We start from the raw sequence: 16,448 nt of genomic DNA, 5'->3' as shown, positions 1-16,448 counted from the left end.
TGATTGTTGTATTTTATTTATGTCTACTGTTTATTGCTGCTCTGCATGTCTGCATGTTTCAAAAGATGGTTGTGGTCAGTATTGCTTGGCTGTGTGTTTATAGCACTTTATAGGTTTTAAAACATCTCGCCAAAGGACTGCAGTTGAAAATTAGCCAGCTGGCTAATACTGGGACATTTATAGAAATGTTGATTAATGTGTGTTGTCCTTATAAATCAATAAACAAACAAATAAAGTGGGACAAGCAGGACTCGACCTGCCAACTCCTGTAGTACCCAGGGAGCTGGTTAGTGAACTCTAGTTTTCTCCGTTTTTTTTTTTATTCTAATGTATCTTCACTTTTTTGCACAAAGTTTTTCAATCAGTACACATGCGTTTGTAACTGCTGTATGGGAACGTTATTTTCTGTGATTAGGGGCAGACCGGTTCTGCCAACGATACTCAGCTGCACCTCATACCTGTTTGTTTTATTCTCACCGGTGTCATATTTGATCGGATAGCTGGGTGAGAAACACTATGCAGGAGATGCAGATGTAAACAACAGAAAGACCAATGGACTCAAGTGGTCTTTGGACACAAAAATTTAAATATACATCAAAATTTTCATTGAGAAATGAACTGGAGGACGGTACCTGCAGGATCCGGTCGTAGGGTTTGAGTCCGGCTCGGTCGGCCGGCCCGTCGGTCCGGATCATGTTGACGTAAACTCCTTTCTCCAGGAAGCCGTCCGACACGCTGAAGCCAAAGTCGTCGCTCTCCGGATCCTTTATCACCGTGACCTGCAGGGGAAAACGACCAGGAGTGAGCTCGGCTTTTGTTGTTGCTGCATTTCTGCTTTCTTGGACAATACAGTGCAGAGAGACAGGAAAATACAAGGAGAGAGAGAGGATTTGAACCCCCCAAAGTTGCAGTTATAGGTACTGACTTAGCCTCTATAGGACGCCCCTGGTTTGGTTTGGTTAAATTTAGTTTAGTTTAAATTAGTTTAGTATCTTTTCACGGTTTAAAAGAAACAAATTGTTTTGTCAGTTTTACCTAGAAGAGAAACCAATGATTTGGTTTCTCAAAAAATGCTAAATTGAAATTGAAAACATCACAGTAACACTTAAATCCTAATTTCCTGGTTTCCTAAAATATGTGTGTTGGGCCTGTTTCTGGTGTGGAAACAGAGCTCTGCTGTCTGTCTGGCAGAAGTTACAGGGAAAGATCTGGTGACAAGCTGGCTGAGAGACAGAGTTTTGAGTTACAAAATGCTGATCTGTTCTACTGTATAATATTCTACAAAGAATTATTTGCTTTTCAAAAGCATGGGTAGTTGCAGGATAATGCATGAAGGGGAAGCTGCCAAAGCTGTAGCATATATACTGTAGTTGTCAAGGTGTTCTGCCAACAACTGTGGGTTAACTTACAAAAAATGAAAAACAAGGCAGGATTTAGCCTCAGCTCAAGCAATTTTTTAACAAGACGACATCACATAAAGGCTCATGGTGGAACATTTTGTACCGATGTGGCCATCAATAAAAAAGGATTTAGCACGTTTTAGAGTATTTTTCTTCTCTCTGGTTGAGTGACTGTGTTTCTCATTCGGTCCTGGACTGTAAAAGTTGTAAATCCACAGTAGGCTGAAGACAGGAGCCGGCGGCACAACAGGACATTCTATACTATATTACATAATACCCTCGGATTAAACCACACACACACACACACACACACACACACACACACACACACACACACACACACACACACACACACACACAACGCAATGTGAACAGTAGAGAGAGGGGGAGAGAGAGAAATGCATACAGAAACATACACACACTTGTTTAATTATACTTGTGAGGACCTTCATTAACCACTGAATCCCTTAAAGCTAACCTTAAGCCTTTCAACTACAAGCCTATCAATCAATAAGTCAATTAATCAATCAATCAATCATTCAATCTTGCTAGCAAATGCAGCTCAAAGTGCTTCACAACACAGATAAAAAATGCAATGGAATAAAACAACTAGAAAAGAGAGATCATAAAAATAAGAGTAGGATGGGAACATTCAAAATAGAAACATTCAAAATAAAAAGAAGAAAATAAACAATGTATATAAGCAAAGAGTAAAGGACAGCTAGGACCGCTAAGCTAAAGAGACATATTTTAAGTTTTAAGTTTTCCTGCCTAGCCTAAACCTAATCCTAAATCTAATCTTAACCCTTAACAAAAAGCCCAAACCCTAAACTAAACTTAACCTTTATCCTAACCTAACTCTAATCTTAAACCCTCATCCTCACCCCACACTACAGCAGAGGCTGTGGACAGACAGATGTCCCAGCTCACCTTGTGCAGCTCCAGCGGCGTCGGCGACAGAATCTCCTGCATCTCCTCTTTGATCCGGCGGGACTCCCACGTCCGCTCCGACACCCGCAGCGACGCCTTGGGCTTGGGCTCCTGGTGCAGCAGAGGGGACCGGGTCTCCTGGCGCAGGTGGGCCCCCGGGTGCATGTGGGCGTCCTGGTGCAGGTGGGCGTCCTCGAGCAGGTGGGCCTCGTGGTGCAGGTGGGCCTCCTGGTGCAGGTGGGCGTCTGGGTGGAATGGAAGAGTTTGGTTTCAAAATGAGATATGTGCGATAGTATTTCATTAAGCAGGCAGTAGAAAACACTGGCTGCATCTTCTGTAAAGTTTAGTTCCACAAAGTAAACTGGAGGATTTAAGAAGGTTTCAGACTCCTCAGCATCACATCTTCCTGTTTCAGACATTTGACTTGAGGAGGGGCACCTGATGACATAATGGCATATTTTGTCAAAATGTAATAAAATGACACTCTAAAAGGGTTAAAAATGTATTACTGTAAAAACTTGTAATGTAACAGAATGCCGGATGATGTAACATTTTCAGCCTGATATTGATTTTTTTTTCTGATAATATAATACATATATATATACATATATATAATACTCATTTAGAGGGACAGTTTACATTTTGATCAATTATAACAATCAATCAATTATCAATTATAACATTATCTGGCAGTTACAGGGGTCAAGTAACCACCAGCCCTGGTTCTGTAAAATCTACCACTGAATTACCTTGGAGGAGTTGGGCCTCCTGATGGAGGTGGGCCTCCTCGTGCAGGTGGGCCCCCTGGTGGAGGTGGGTCCCCTGGTGGAGGAGGTTCCCCTGGTGCAGGAGAGAGTTCCTCCGTAGCGGGCTCATCCTGCCGTGACTCAGTATGGGCTCAACAGGAGGCTTGCTGACTCCGTCTACACCCAGACTGATGGCTGTACCTGTCATAATGGATGCCTGCACACACACACACACACACACACACACACACACACGCACACATCTTTATTTCACCTCAATCTCTGGGTGATGTGAACATGCTGCTATAATTCACATCCTCCGACTTAAGCTAATGCTAACCATTGTAAATAGAGGTTAGGTGTTACAACAATTCATGCTAATTCACCTGACCTTGACAGGTGATGATAATGCTAATGAGTTAGGGGTTTGTGTAAGTCAATGATTCAGCCAAAATGCTAATTTACTTGTTTCAACAAGTGATATCAACGCTAAAAAGCCAGTGTAAGTCAATTGTTGTGGTTAGCATACAACTGTACCTAGTTTGATGAGTAATGCTAATGCTAACGAGCCAGTATATGTCAGTGGTTGAGGTTAATGTCCTCTTTACTTGTTTCAATGAGTGATGCAAATGCAAACAGGTCATTGTAAGTCACATTGTAACATACTAATTGACTCTATTTGATGAGTGATGCTAATGCTAAGGATGCAGTGTAAGCCAGTGGTGAATGCTAACAGGCTAACCGACCTCTATCTCTCTGAGTAGTTCTGATTGGCCACAGGTCTCCAGATCCTCGAGAGCCTGACACCAGAAACTGTCGTCTGGATCCAACAGAACGCCGTCTGGCTGCTGGTTACCAAACCTGGTACACAAATGAATGAAATGAAACAAACAAACCTGCATTGGAAACAACTGAAATTATCTCAACCCATTGGCAGTTTAAAATAACATTTTAAGCCTCAAAAGACAATAATATCACTTGTGAAGATGAACATTTTTTGCACTGTAGCTTTATGAAATAGCAGAGCTGCCTCTTGGCTGCTCCCAGCTGGGTGTGTTATCTAAACTATGTGTATTTTCTCTAAACCATGGGACTTTTTTGACACTAAAATAGTTATCTGACAAACTAAGAGACTTTGTAAAATAAACAGATTAGTAATGGTATTTGGGGTCTCTACAACAAGTCAGAAATGCCTGATTTATTTACATGCATTAGCAATGACATGGCATAATCAATAAGGAAGATGTGAAGCTAGTGCAGGATCAACACTGGACCAGACTATTAGTTTGTGATTAAATCCAACATGAGTAATCTTTTGACGCTGAACAGATGATTGCAGATGATTTTCTCTCACCGTCTCTCACTGTTTCATTCTCTCTTTCTCTCTCTCACCTCCTCCTCTCTTTCTCTCTCACCCTCCCAGTTCAGTATTATATAACTCCACTGAATGTTGCTATCCTCAAACGGCTTAACCTCTTGACTCATCACACACACACACACACACACACACGCACACACACACACAAATACATAGCTGCTGTAGTTTGATGTGGCTCCACTAGTGTTGATCTATAATGATACATGGACTAGTAGCAGTGCTAGTACAGTAGGCTACCTGTAATAAACTAGATAATGTGCTCAGTAGGGCAAAGACCTCCACCATGTCTGACAACCACCTTTTGGTTATATGCCATGCCCAACACCATGCCCCCTTTTGGCCAATTGACATGAAAAGTTAATCAGTTCTTCCTTGGTCTATAACCAACCTTCATACCAAGTTTTGTGTAAATCCATGCGTAACAACAGCAACTATCTAATCAACCAACATCACACGTCAAAGAGCCATGCCGTTGCTCTGGGCAGCATATTTCATCATTGCGATGCATCGGACCGGCCGACTTTTTCCTCAAACAACTTAATAAGCCGACCATAAACACGTTTCCATCTCAGGAAAGTAGTTCCGTAGCACCGAAAATAGTCCCCGGCGTACTGAAGAATTTGTTACCATTTCAATTTGATTTGGTAATAACTACAATAGCCTGACTTTTCATGATAACAGTTAGTGATTTTTTAAATGTAAACTAAGTCTTTGTGAGCTGTATTTCAAGGTTTTTAGCTTACAATTGGAGCCAATGACTTCCGGTTTGAAGGCTAAAAAGGGAGCGTGGGAAGTCAGAAAGTAACGGGAGTAGAGCAAACGCATTGTTCATTTTATTATTTTCATAGGATTTGTTGACGATAAGAAATGTATTTAAAAACACCAGCCGTATCCTTTAAATTAGTATTGATTTAGCCAAATTTCCATATATATTTACTGATAATTAATATTTAATTAATTAATTTATGTGACTGCTCTATGTTGGGCTTTTCTTTGATCCCAAAGTTTTCAAGATGTGTCGTTTTAGGGGGCAGAGTGCATGGCAGCATTGTCAACAACTAAGAGTAAATGTTATGGGTTTTTTTTTATTACACTTTAAAATTAAAGTCACTTTATATGTAAAATGCCAAGTTCCTTTCAAAGATTTTAGAAAAATTTTCTGTATCTCTGGTAATCTGTTGTTCTACATATGTCCATATTGTGACATGACCTGAACCTACAACCATGCTTAGCTGGCAAAAACTACCATAAAACTTCAATTAAAAGCTGAGTCCCAAGTAAACGCTGAGTCCCTTTTACTGGCCGGGTGTGGCTACACGTTTTGACAAATAAAGGCCGGTCTCAATTAGAAGCCGGTTGCCATTGATGCTGCGAAGCAGTTTTTTTTTTTTTTTTACTTGCACTCAAACGTCAGTCACATTTGTTGATCGCCATGGCGGCACAGAGAAAAAAGTAGTCTACGACCTGAAATTCAAGCTGTCAGTTGTCAAATTTGCTGAACAAAACTCAGGAGAAGCAGCAGCAAGACATTTCTCCGTTAATCTTTTTTCGGCTTGTGAAACAATCAGAAAATAACGTTTTATTTCTCTGATTCACCGGCTTTCTCGCTACCACTACTCCCTCTCTTCATTCACTTTCTAGCTCGGTCGACCAGCGCTTCTCTCTCTCTCTCTCTCACTCTCTCACTCTCTTTCTCGGAGCGAGATCAAATGAGTGATTCGTAATTTATATTTTATTCGATAGCCTAATTTTTTATATAAGTAATATTCATACTGGTTTAAATAAACAATTTGAGGGTATTTCCCATCTTTGCTGAGCAAGAGTTTTGTGCGAAAGGAATTAAAGGCCTGTCCCATATAGATGCCTGTCCCAAATATAGGCCGGTTGAGTTCAGTGTTTGAAGCAAATAAAAGCCCGGGCTATTAATTGAAGTTTTACGGTATGTTTGGTTCTTCATGTAGCAAATGTGTTATTATTATTACCTTTATTATAACCTTTCAGCTATTGCAAAACCCACAGAGTATTTAAAATCTTGCAATTTTACGCCCAGTTGGTCTAGTTTGCATTAAGAGATTGTGGCAGGATTAGTGTTCTGACATGTTCAGGGCGGTGTCTGCCAAGCTGAAAGGCTCCAAGTACACACACACACACACACACACACACACACACACACACACAGAAACACACACGCACGCACACACACACACACACACAGATACTCCAGATACTCAGTCAGTCTCACCAACACAAATTTCCAGGGAATCAAATGCAACTTATTATTTTTACTTAACTTAACTGCTAAAATATTTGCAGGTAGAAAATAAACCATAGTTTGAAAATACATTGATAAACAAAGTGTATCATTAAGATTACTGCTGGCATCTAGTCTTCACTGGACTTTTTAGGCCTACACACCCTTGTTCTTTGCATGTCCAGTCAGGACAACATGTTCAGATTCAGCTTGTGCGATTACTGTAAGATTACCGTTCATATGTGGTAGTTGCTATGCAGAAATGTCCATCTGTCCATCTGCATTTGAGATGAACTGGTGCCACTAATTTTGTGCAGTGAAAAATGCTCTTCAGGCATCAACGCACAGAAGGCATCAGATGCACGCATATTCAAATTCACCAAATATTAACAATGACCCAGCAATGCACTAAAAGCTTGTTAAACGCCTAGATTTGTGTCTGCTTCAATTTTTGACTTGGAATTGTCCCATGGTGACCATAGATCTATTTTGAGGCAGAAATACTTACAAGATAATGTAACAACTTCAGTCTAAACTGGTAATTTGGTTAGTAACATAGAATTGTCCAAATGTATGAACAAAACATGAACACTGTCTAGTCTAGTCTAGTCGGTCTATCACCTAGTCTCCAAACATTAGAAGCAGACTGGAATAGAAATATGATCTAGTAACATTACTCAAGAAATAGAAAATATGATCTAGTAACGTTACCCATGGAATAGAAAATATGATCTGGTAACATTATCTGTGGCGGTGGTGAAATATAGATGCCAGTGCTGCTGACGTTTCAGATCTGCTGCTTGCCATGTCATCAAGCGTCTAATTCGCAGCATCAGATGACTTGTTTCAGTTCTTGTATCCAGTGTGTTTGAACCTTTAAGTCAGTGATTCTCAACCTTTTTCATATCAAGGACCCCTAATTTTGTTCACATTAGAGGCAAGGACCCCCATTTGATGAAATTTTGTCCCAAATGTGAGCATATTTTTATTGCTAGATATGATTTTGTCCAAAATTCCATGTCTGTATTGTAGGTATTGTAGGTAGAGAGATAACAGTGAAACTATGATCAAAACAGTCATCTACATTCTCTAATTGTGTTAACTTGTAAATGAAATAATGCTGAAGTTTAACAATTCATCAATTTTCTGGGGCCCCCCTGGAACCCCCTCAAGGAGCCCTGGTGGTCCCCGGACCCCACGTTGAGAACCACTCCTTTAAGTGAAAACGCAGCCAGTCCAGAGTCCAGTCCTCACCCTGGCGGTTTGTCCCAGTCGTCCTCGCTGAAGCCCCCGTCGCTGAAGGGGTAGTTCTTCCGGCGTCCAGGAGGGGGCGTGGTGCTGCGCTGCTGCTTGGCGCTGCGCCACTCGTGGGGGTGGAGGGCGATCCCCGCCGCCTGGTGGCTGTAGGTTCCTGCAGCAGGAGTGGGGGAAACTGCCTCAAGTGTTTATTTCAAAATGCGTTATAGATGTATTCATTTTGGAAAAGAAATCCCGTGGTGCATCATTCAATGTTTCAGAGAGAGAATCTGATCTTTGAGTGATATTATTTTGGTCAATCAAGGGCTTAATATATGTACTATCAAAAAATTACAAGAATTTGCATGAATTATGTACCAGCTATCATTTTGTAAGAGTAACTCTGTCTTTTTTTAAAAGGGTGGATATCTGATTTTAAGTCTTTGGTTGACAAAATACAGACTTTTACAGACTGGATCCTCTACATTTTAGAAGCGATGAACTTCAGGTAATTATTTTCCTCTAAAATGTAGAAATGTACAAATTTACACCAAATGTACAGTGGATCTGACTCAGTGGACTCAGCTGCAGAATAACTCAAAAGAAAAGTTTCTTTCTAAAATGACACTGCCACCATTTAAAAAAATAAATAACATGTTTTCTTACAAAATGGAGAAAGTAAAAGTATCGTATGGGTTACTACTGAAGTTATGAATCATCTTGAGACCTTTCCTTACAACAATATTATGGTTTTGAGGATAGAAACACTGAGTGTTCAGGCAGCACTTCTAATTTTTCAAAATGTATATACAGTGTACTGAAGGCAGATTACTCCACCTCTCCAAGGTAATGTCAAGAATTTGCATTGAAAATGAGTGAAACTATCTCACTCCCCTGGCAGATTTCTTCACGTGTTTTAAAAATAACATTAACAGCCCATGCTAAACCCGATGACTTGTTAATATGGATATGTTTTGCAGTGCACCTTGCATCGCACCTTTGACCGTCTGTGTGTGCTAATCCGAGGCTTACCCTGGCTGCCGTAGCCGGCGTCCAGCCCTGAGCCGTCCCATGACTCCATGGCCGAGTCGACGCTGGGGATGGTCGTGGAGTAAAGCTCTGACAGCTTATTGGTCTGCTGGCTGTCCGTCAAGTCGTCCTCTTCTGGGTCACTGAGGTCGTTCTCCGTTGTATCCTCTGCATCCACCGTCTTCCTGTCCTCTGCATCTAGGAGAGAAAAGATTTCATGAAATGATCATCCAACAAAAGAAGCAATCTTGAGACAATAAGCCTGTTTTCGGACCAGGTTGTCTGGTTTGGGGCGTCCTGGTGGCTCAGTTGGCTAAGGTGCGTACCATGTAACTGCGACGTCCTGGATCTGAATCTGGCCTGCATGGGACCTTTGTCACAATTCATCCCCCTCTTTCTCACCCAATTTTTCCTGTCTCTCTGTTTTTTCAAATGTCTCATAAATGCAAAAGGTTGTCTTTTTTCAGGTACCACTCTTTTTGTGCGAGGCGTCTGGCTGCCATCTGGCCCGCTCCACTCTCATGACTCTTCTTTGTCGGTTATTTTCGACTCCCAGTACTGGAAGGAATACTGGATTCACCCAGAAACAGATGCAACTGAGGCTATTGAGAGAGTGCGAAACAATACTGCTATTGTGCGAACTGAAAACACAGTAGGTGATGTTTGCAGTTTCCAAGTGGTAGTTAAGCAGTAGTAGTCAGAACTGCCAAGTCCTGTCTTACTAGTTGGACTGATGTTAGTTAGCTGCGTCTATGGCAGAATCCAAATGTGCGTACTACAGACTTGCAGACTATGGTTTAACATAGTCTGATGTCATTCAGTGTGAATCTGTTTGCAAGGGCACAGAGCTGCAAGACTGCGTAAAAGGTGCTAATGGGACGAGCCTATATATCATCTGATATCTTCTATCATCATATCTGTAGTGCAATGAACCGTGGGAAACCTCACTAGAAAAGTCTGCAGGGTAGCGGGTTTCCTTAAAATAAAATCGGTTGCACAAAACACCCTTAAGTTTTCTCCTTAAGGTTTCCTTAAAATGTTCACTTAAGTATTTAAGGTTTTCTCCTTATCTTGGTCTTATACTTAAGGAGTCCCTTAAAGTTAGTTAAACCGTTGCACAAAAGCTCTTAGCAACCAAAGTAAGGAAAAAAACTTAAGGTACCTCTGACTCTATCTTAACCGCAACATGGCCGAGTTTATGGAGATAAATGAAGAAGTTGTCGTATTTTTTTTAGACCTCTTGGATGGACCTCTTCACCAGACTTCTTGAATTAATTTTCGTTGCAATTTCCTCCCACATTCGTTGTTTTCTGTTTGCTGTTATTTGCGGATGAAATTTACTTTTTAGTTTGTGCTTTCTTTTATTGTATTCCTCCAGAAGTATAATCTTTTCCTCCTCTGACCAATTTGGTGTTCTTGTCTTCTTTTCTTCTGCCATTTTTTTACTATCTATAGGCCAACTTTGTGAGGCGATAACAGGTATCACAAGCGCAAGTGCAAGCAAACAAACGGTCTCCATGGAAACCGTAGAATTTTACCGCTGTAAAATCTCTTTCAATGCAGTAAATGCCTTAACGTTTTTCCTTAACTAAGGAAACCTTTTAAGGGATTCTGTGCAACACCCTTAAGTAAGTCCCTCAGCTAAGGAGAAATTAAGCCTTAAGTGTCATACTTAAGGAGAAAACTTAAGGTGTTTTGTGCAACCGGCCCCTGGACTTCATGGGAATGCACCACAAAATCTGTAAGTCCGCAAGTCCAGACTTTTGGCTTCAACACTAGCCTCAGTTACCTAGCTCTCGAACTGTTTTCCATGATTCACAAGAGTGTCTGTACTTTGCATAACCGTGTTAGTTTATGGCTTTTGTAAGGGCAAATGTTTATTTGACAGCCAAATTCTCCAGTGGGACCTCCATGATGGTGCCAGACGTTGTTGCTAGGAGATTCGTGACGCAAATGTGAAGCCTCTGTAAACAGTTTTCATACTTACTGTCTAACTGTTTCTTTATCTTGAGGGTGACCGTCTCTCCAGCCATCTGCAGCAGGTGGATGGCTTCACTCAGCGGCTTGCCTTTAAGACTGACACTGTTGATAGCCAGGATACGATCCCCGACATGAATAGCCCCTGTCCTGGACACACATGAAAACACACACACATACACACACACACGCATAGGTAAGAAGACACACACAAAGTTAATGACGTGCCCTTAATGATGTGCTAAGACAAGGAATACTAAGCTAGATCAACAGTAAGGTTTAATGACCATATGATTATGAACGTTTATGATGTTTTACATTGTTTTTTACATTGTGTGCCACCGGTATGAAATCTGCTGGATCGCTTTACGGCACAAAACAGGAAGAGGTTCTGTTCTGCCAGAGCAAACGGAGCTAAAGCTGAAAGAGTTTCTGGCAGCAGATGGTGGAAGGAGGGAAAGGAAGATGGAGAAATCACTTCCAACATGTTGATCCTCTTCAGTGGGGGGGGGCAGGAAGCAACGGGGCTGATGGGAAATGTAGTCGTAATGTGGAGAAACACTAGAACTAACAATACTACTGGAGTGAGATAGAGGCGACCAATCAAATCCACCAAGGTCTCATTTATTTTTCGTTAATTATACCAAGATATCACAATTAATGTGACAATGGTATATTGATGTTTAAATATGCTACACATACAGTAGCACCTTTAAACTGACCAGTACTGCTTTTATGCTTTTAATTCTGCTTTAATGTCACCATTTTATTCCCCTGTTTTTAAGTCTGTTTAGGATCTTTGCTTACTCCTTTTTTTTTTGCCTCTTTTATGTTGCTTTTATTCCGTTTTTGCCTATTATCGATGCATCTTATTGTTGTTATTTTACTTTTTCTGTTTTAGTAGTTATTGTCTTTGGACTTTCTCTCACACTTTGTAGCTGTGTTTCGAAAAGTGCTATAGATATATTGTAATACTGTGTGTGTACAACTGAATAATACTGTGTTTATACAGGTAAATGCCCGCTCTCCTTTATCCTCTCTTATTGTTTCTACCTGGCAGCGGGCGCGGCTGCTGTCCCGGCTCCTGGCCGTTGTCCCATCTCTCCACAGCATCATGTTTCTCTCTGTCATCTGTTCTTACCTCACTGTTACTGTCCATTTTACTGCTTTGTCCCATCTCAGCCGTCCCAGTCAGGGACCCTCTTTGGCTCGGCCCATCTAAGGTTTCTCCCATTTTTTTCCTAATAAGGTTTTCTTTTTGAGTTTTTCCTCGTATGCGCTGTGGGTCTGAGGTCGGTGCCAGGTAGGTTCGGCTATGTAGGTCAGGTAGACTTCTCATGCCTCTCCAACACACCATGCTGTGTCTTGTGTTTTCTTTTGCTCCCTTGTGTTTTATTTTGTTGCATACTGTATTATAATTTTGTTCTGTGATCTTAATAAAACAAAAAAAAACCTCTCTGATCCTACAAATGTTACTTATTCCTGTTGAAGGCTGAGCTGTTGAAGACTGTGATATACGTACAGTCAGTTTGACCACTGTTGACAAAATGCACTTATTGTAACTCGCTTTGGACAAAAGCATCTGCTGACTGACATAATGTAATGTAATGTAGTTCTGTAATGTAGTGACTTCTTTTAAATCACTTTTTCAAACCCATTTTTATAGACTTGCTGTTATGTGATCTGTCGTCTTTTTATCATCTTTTTATCTTCTATCTTCTTTTTATTGTCTCTTTATCGTCTTTCTATTGTCTTTTTACGTCTTTTATCTTTTATCTCAACTCTATCTTAATTTTATCTGACTTTTATTCTATTATTTTATTTTATTTTTGGTTTTCATCCTATGATTATACCACTATTTACTTGAATGTTTGCTCTTTTCCACCTCTGTCCTCCTATGAATTTAATCCCTGTTTATTATTGTTTTATTGCCTTTTAAATTCATGATTTGAGTATTCTGCTTTTATTTTGTCTGTCAAAGCACTTTGTAAACTCTATTTTTAAAGGTGCTATATAAATAAAGTTATTATTATTATTATTATTATTATTAGATCTAGGTAGTTTCATTCTTTGAGACATGCTGTGACGAACGACTATAGAAATAAATGAACGTGACTTGACTTGATCTCAACTTTATCACATTTAATTCAGTATTATTTTAAAAACAGGGGGAGCCTTCATACTGTAGCTCTGATTCCCTCAGTGTGTTAAGACTCAGCAGTGTTGACTTGACCTTTACCTTCAGGACAAGGTGACTCACTGTATTTTATCTCAATACCACTGGCTTCTGTATAAAACCTGCTGTAAAATGTACGCAACGGCCCTTTATCACATGCCCTACTTTGTTAGAAATGTCAAGTTATCTTGTAATCTTATCTGGCACACACACACACACACACACACTCATATGCTGTGTTCTCTCTCTCTCTCACGCACACACACACACACACACTAGTACAAATGCATGATGTAAAAAGAGATAAAATATGTGAAACAAGAGAAAATCATGCTAGCACAAGAACATCATATGGGGTGTGTGTGTGTGTGTGTGTGTGGAGGGGTCAGTCAGTGTCTATAGGTTGGTGTGTGTGTGTGTGTGTGTGTGTATAATATGTGAGTGCATGTGTGCTTATGAGAGCTCCAGGTTTTCTGTATCTTTCTGTTTTGCTTTTAAACTCGTCAGGTTAAAAAAGGTTAACCAGTAAACACCAATAAAACAAAACTAGGTCGGTGCAAGCCTTTTCCCCTCAGCTACACACATGATGTAATGATGTTTTTGTTCTTAATATCACCTGTATTCCTGTATTCCTGTCAAGCTGAGTCAAATTATTTATGTAGAGCAGTGGAGCGCTTTTAGCAAACAGATGAAAACGGGAAATAGGACAATTACATCACAAACGCCAAGAAATAGGGTCAGAGCTTTTGTGTGTATGTGTGTGTGTGTGTGTGTGTGTGTGTGTGTGTGTGTGTGTGTGTGTGTGTGTATGGGAGTGTAGGGCAACACCAGGGCGTTCAGCAGCAGAGCTAACTGTGCCACTGACTGCTGTCGCCTCCCTGAGTTTGTTTTAGTGATTTAGTGTAATAACAGGTGAGCCAGTCATATGGAGTCTTGGGCATTGAAAAAAAAAAAACAGTTTCCGATAGCCAGCATTCTTCCCAAAATATGCAGATTAGATGCAAATCACGCTCCTCCGCCCCCTCCACTGAAAAACGTGACGTAAAAACTAAAGAAATGTGCGTCTGATTATCTTTATGTTGAAAATGAAACGAAAATGCATTCATAAAATTCATTGTCACATTTGCCTTACGTTTGGGAAAAGCTTAATAAGAACATTAATGTTTTGAGCCTCATGGGTTATTTGGTCGGACAGTGGAGAAATTATATATTGTGTATTGATGTAAAGTGAAAAATATTAGAATAAATCTAAGGATTCTCTGTTCTACCCTCTTTAGGGTGAGCAATTTAATCAAATCAGTTTATAAATCTCTCAAGCCGCTGGTTATTCTGGCAGTGAGCCGCTCTTTGTTCTAAATCCATCAGTCACATTCTCAGCTGCTGTCAGACTCGACCCCGAGAACCAATAAGGTGAAAGGTCACAGCCCCGGACAGCCAATAGGGGGAGGGGTCACGACCTTTACTGCCAAAGGAGATAACTGTGGCTGTGGCCGGAATGGATCACTATTCCCTCATTTGTATTTCCCTATATAGCGCTGCTCTATTAGTGCACTAATTAGCGGTAAATCACACATGATTAATGAGTGAATTCGGACACTTAATTCATCATCATTCATCATCAACCTGCGTCTGCATTCACCAGTCGCATAAACAAATGTTTCAGCTAACATTTGACAAGTTACCAATATTCCTTCAAAGCCATATATGTGTCACTAGCTGACATTAAACAGAAAAAAATATTCACTGATGTTCCCATCTAGGCGTTTTCCCGACCTTATGTCGGTGAATAAATATTCTCTGCATCGGAGTTGTGTGCGTCTACTTTTTTCTGTTTATTTTCACACAGCAGCACTTCACCAATCCAGGTGCGCGGTTTCCTTCACGTTTTGGATTCTCACTAGCTGACATTAACAAAAAACACGTTACAATGAGCTATGTACCGTATATAACCTGCAGCTAGAGATAAATACCTTCCTGAACAACAGACCTTAATGTTAATGTTAGCGTTAACGAGCTCAAATTATCTTAACAAAATGTGCATTTATAATTAGTTATGAATTGGCAGTTAAAAGAAAACATCTTTAGAATAGCTTGACATCTTTTTGGTACCAAAAAGGCCAGGTGACGACAGACTCGCAATGCATTTTGGTACTTTCACCGTTTTAGTGACCAGGCTTGTTCACTACATATTACAATGCATTGTGGGAAATATGTAGTGCCCTCAAAATCTTTCCACAATATCATTTTACGATTTGGACACTAACAAAAAATGTCTGACGTACGTATTAGTGCCCTAAAACACAGATAGTGATCCATTCCGGCCTGTGTGTGTGTGTGTGTGTGTGTGTGTTTGTGTAGGTGTGTGTGTGTGTGTGTGTATGTGTGTGTATACCGGAGCCGCAGAAACAAAACCCAGTCATCCAATCAGAATAAAACGTCATATGTTGAATACCACGATGCAAACTTTTGCATTATGACTTTATTTTGTTATTAACACACTGAAATTAGAAAATGTTTTATAAAAAATGTGCAATGTTGTGTATCAGTTGGAACACATTTTTTTTCTTAGTGGATGAAGTCAGAATTAATTTCCCTGTTTCATTCTGAAGGATAACAAACTATTTTATTTTTTTTTTATTTGTTTTGTGTATTTTTACAAATGTTTTTCAAAATACTATCCATATGGCAAATAAATAATTTTTTGCTATTTGTTTTATGTGAAATCCCCCAGAAAAAAGAAATGACTATCAAAAAAAGCATTTGCAAATTACCAGCTATATTTGTCAAGAAGCATTATGTCAAATTTTGCTGTGTTTTGTCGTGCATAACGAATAATTTTCAAAATTTTTCAAAATTACTGTAAAAGTATATATTTTTGAAATTTTTCTTTTACCTTTGTTTTGTGTAGTGCATGAAACTACAGCAGCTGCAGAAGCAAAACATTATAATTTCTCAAAATTGGCCAATCCAGAGAAAATCGACACCTGTGCTCGCCTGAGGGTTAACCGCTCCAACTGGCAACCGAGATTTCCTAGAAAAGGACCTGTGTGTGTGTGTGTGTGTGTGTGTGTGTGTGTACCTCTCGGCCAGCCCTCTCTTGGTCAGGCCAATATAGTGATGGGGTCAAAAGGCTCCTCGGTGCCTGAGATGGTGATACCCAGCGGGCCTCCGTACCGCTTCAGCTCCACCGTGTAGATGATGCTGCCTGATGTCTCCTGCTCATCTGATACACACACACACACACACACACACACACAGACACACGCACACACACACACACACACACACACATACAGATTACTCTAACGTTTCAGCTCCACTGTGT

At 40.3% G+C, this 16,448-nt stretch overlaps 1 pseudogene; it reads right to left on the bottom strand.

Moving 5' to 3' along the window:
* Window positions 1-632: 632 nt before the first annotated feature.
* Window positions 633-16,346, bottom strand: LOC139665309 (glutamate receptor-interacting protein 2-like; annotated as a pseudogene).
* Window positions 16,347-16,448: the final 102 nt, after the last annotated feature.

This window comes from Centroberyx affinis, unplaced genomic scaffold (genome assembly GCF_046629955.1).
Source record: "Centroberyx affinis isolate AG114_WGS23_722 - 3 ecotype Tasmania unplaced genomic scaffold, CSIRO-AGI_Caff_v1 ptg004530l_1, whole genome shotgun sequence".
NCBI classification, from domain to species: Eukaryota; Metazoa; Chordata; class Actinopteri; order Beryciformes; family Berycidae; genus Centroberyx; species Centroberyx affinis.
The sequence above is the reverse complement of the archived record's forward strand: the minus strand, read 5'-3'. Positions and strand labels throughout refer to the sequence as shown.